We start from the raw sequence: 4129 nt of genomic DNA on the forward strand, positions 1-4129 counted from the left end.
AGTTATGCAAATGTTAAGCGCAGACCTTTGCAGTTCGAAGTGGGAGAGGAAGTGTTTTTGAAAATATCACCATTTCGCAGGATTATGAGATTCGGTCTAAAGGGTAAGCTATATCCTAGGTTCATTGATCCATTTGAGATTTTCAAAAGTGTTGGAGATTTGGCTTACAGGTTGGCGTTACCTTCGTATTTGTCAAGTATCCACGATGTGTTCCATGTATCGCTGTTGCGACGGTATGTGGCAGATAAGTCTCATATCTTACAGCCATCTGAAGTACAATTGGATACAGATTTGACGTATGTGGAGGGATCATTGCGTATCATAGGTCATAAGGATAAAGTCTTACGCAACAAGATAATTCCTCTAGTTCTAGTTCAGTGGCAACATCGAGGTACTGAAGAAGCCACTTGGTTAATGATGGAAATGGGTCGTGTAAGGCCCGTGATTAATTAATATTAATCCAAATTTATTTAATTTTAATCCGAGTATATTTAATTTGGGAATATTTAGAGTTTCGATTTAAATTCTAATATTCTTAAATTATTTAGGATTGAAATTGAATTAAAATTAGGGCCAAGGACCGAATTGCAATTATTGAAGAATTAAGGGACAAAAGTGCAAATAGAATTAAAGTTATCAGATTTTGAATTGATTATCAGCATGTATACGTGTATCTTTCTTATCAAATTCAGAATTCAAGAACAGAGAGCCGAGTTCCTTCATCGTTTTTCTTTGAAAGTTTGATTTTTGATTTGCCGTAACTTTTGAACCGGTTGTCCGATTTTGATTCCGTAAATTGTTCTGAAATCCTTAAGAAGAGGGCTTAGATCTAGTGTAAGTGTTTATATCTTTCAGTATGGTTTGAAGCTATAAAATTGACAGATATCAGATGTTGAGTTTTCGATTATGTTTATCGATGTTTATGCGATTCTATATCGAAACCGGATTGATGAGTTTGTGTTATTTGTATTCAACTTTGATTCCATCATGTATATCAATTGTTACGGCTACTGAGATGAGGTTTGGAATGATATATCAGTTGGTTTGTTGAATTGAATACACATATAATTGGTTTTGAAGTTAGAAATGATTTCGGGATTACGTCGGTTATCGATTTTCAATCGCTACGTCATTTAATCGAGTTTTGGAACTGTTTTGATAGCCGATATTTGAGTTGAAGTTGTAGTTGAGATGTTTTGAATGTTATAGTATTTTTCTTATTCAGTTTCAGTTAAGTTTGAAGGCTAAACGACACAAGACGCCGACTTGAACTAACGAAGAAAGAGTTGAGGTTTGAAATGCGATTGATTGATGAATTCTTGATGGTTTTGACTCATTTCTAAAACGATAGATTGATATGGAGTTTGATATATGTATTTTGATTATATCTTACAGATTTGAAGAGTTCAGAACCTCGATAAAAAAAGGTATAATGACGACATCGCGAAGTAGGGACTTTGAAACTCAAGAACGACTAATCTTGAGTTGGCCCGCAAAAACCACATACTTGTTTATGTTTTGATTTAATTGTGATGTTGTCGATCCATCTCAGGTAGTGGATCTTTATATTCGAGTTGATAAGATGCTATATTGAATCGATTCTATGCCAAGGTTGCGGTTAACCTTATTTGCGAATCGTTTACGAACTCGTTAGATGGATATCCATGTCAAGATCGTTTATGAATCTTGATGGCACGAAGTTATATGAATCAATTCTTATTCGAAGCATTAATTTACTCTATTTGTTGATTCGAGTTTTAAATAGAGTCGATACGATTTATTTAACGCTTTCTATATGTTGATTATACTGAGAATTGTATCTCATCAGAGTTTATCCGGCTGTTGTCTTGTTTTGTATGTGTGCATGAAAACAGAAGGGGCAGGAGCTAGCCATCGACGTCATTGACAGCTGGGAGAGAGTCTAGCACGTGAGAACTTGGGTTGTAGATGATTTCTTGAACTTTAGAATCACTAAACCTTAGTTATGTTGGTTTTGGAATACATGTATGAAACTTGATATAGTTGTGGTCGTTTACGATCTTTAGCGACTTGTTTGATGTAATAAAATGCATGTATAGATGTTTGAGACCTTGTTTATGTATATATGCAAGTTTTGGAACTTTTAAATCATGCCTCATGCTGTTTTTGATGACAAGAAGTGATAGTGCTCGGTTTTGACAGCAAAAATAATCATGCAGTTTTTCTGGAATTTGGAGGCCGCTCGATCCGTAGAAGTTGACGGATCGAGCGAGCCCTGCAATTTGCGGACAGAGGATTTGAGTTTTTGGCTCGCTCGATCCGCAGAAGTTGACGGATCGAGCGAGGCCAAATTATACTTCCATCCAAGAGCTGAGCAATAGTGCTCGCTCGATCGGGTGTTTTTCCCCGATCGAGCGAGACATTGAATTTTAAAAAAAAAATTTTTTTTTTACTTGGCTCTTGGTTTCTTAATTGATGTTTAATAAATGTTAATTGTTCATTAATTGCCCTAAGATGAGATTAGCAACCCGAGGTCCCCACAAAAGGTGGTATCAAAGCATAAGTTTCTTGGACTGAGATTAGATGAGCGGGGTAGATCGAGTCTTCTATTCTGATTTATTTATTGCTTTCATAATTGTATGGTATATGATTGATTGATTACAGATATTAAATTGTCACATGATGCTGTGATAATTTGCGAAGAATATGCTATACAATGGTTTGAATTACATGCTATCTGGTTATTTGATTGAAGTACTAGCATGTATTATGAGGATGAATCGAAACTCGATCTTTTATGAAGGCAATGTGGACTGCAACAGACTTGTTGTAATTAAGATTGAACTGTACACTAATATGTTTGATTATCAGATATGCCTCCCCGACCAGCACCGAGAGTTAGACAGACATTGGCTACAAATCAGCCTGAACAGACAAATGCTGCACAGGTCCCAGTGACAGTGTCTGAACATGGACAGGGTAGTACTTCTACTGATGAGTTTAGTGATGCTAATCCGATGGAGAAACTTCTGAAACGATTCCAGTCATTCCAACCACCGAAGTTGCAAGGAACTGAGAATGCTGTGGAATGTGAGAATTGACTGGAAGATATTGAGCAGTTATACGAGTCTATTGACTATTCAGATGATCGTCGTGTGAGACTGATTATTCATCAACTGCATGGCCTTGCCAAGAGTTGGTGGATAGTGACGAAGAAAGAATTGGAGAACCAAGGTACTGTTATTATCTGGTCTGTATTTCGAACTGATTTCTATCAGCGTTTCTTTCCTGTGTCTTATCGTAAGGACAAAGGAGCGGAGTTTGCAAGTCTGCAACAGGGGCAGTTAAATATCGTAGAATATGTTGCCAAATTCACCAGCTTGTTGAAGTTTGCTCCACATATTTCTATTAGTGATGAAGCTCAAGCCGATCAGTTTATCAATGGCTTGAATCCTGATGTGTTTACACTTGTGAATTCGGGAAGACCGAATACCTTTGCTGATGCTCTGAATCGAGCAAAGGGTGCAAAAGCAGGGATACTGAAACAACGAGGAGCATAGTTTGTGCCACAGCCAGTGAGACAGCCGCAAGAATAGTCACAGATTCCACCGCCACCTCGATTTGAAGCTGGAGGTAGCAGTAGTGGAAAGAAGAACTTCTTCAAGGGCAAGAGTAAACAGTTCAAGAGATCTGGTGGTAGTAGCTCTTCGAGTTCAGGTAGTTCCCGACAGTCTAGGGCTGGACAGAAGTCTGATGTGTATTGCACCAAGTGTGGTGGACGCCATACCAATGAACAATGCCGAGGTGTATTTGGAAGCTGCCACATTTGCAACAAGATGGGACATTTTGCACGAGTGTGTCCACAACGAGGTTCTGAAGGTGCACAGGGTGCGGGATCATTGAGACCGGTAGGTCAATCTACATCTTCTGTTCACTCTTTTCAACCACAGCCTGCAGCACCAAGTAGAGGAGGAGGTCAGACGGTGAATCAACCTCCGAGGCAACAAGCACGAGTGTTTGCATTGACAAAAGAGCAAGCACAAGCAGCACCGGACGATGTGATTGCAGGTAACTGTTTTCTTTCTGGTTATCCTGCCTATGTCTTATTCGATACTGGTTCATCACATACCTTCATATCTGAACAATTTGT

This window comes from Henckelia pumila, chromosome 1 (assembly GCF_033568475.1).
Source record: "Henckelia pumila isolate YLH828 chromosome 1, ASM3356847v2, whole genome shotgun sequence".
NCBI lineage: Eukaryota > Viridiplantae > Streptophyta > Magnoliopsida > Lamiales > Gesneriaceae > Henckelia > Henckelia pumila.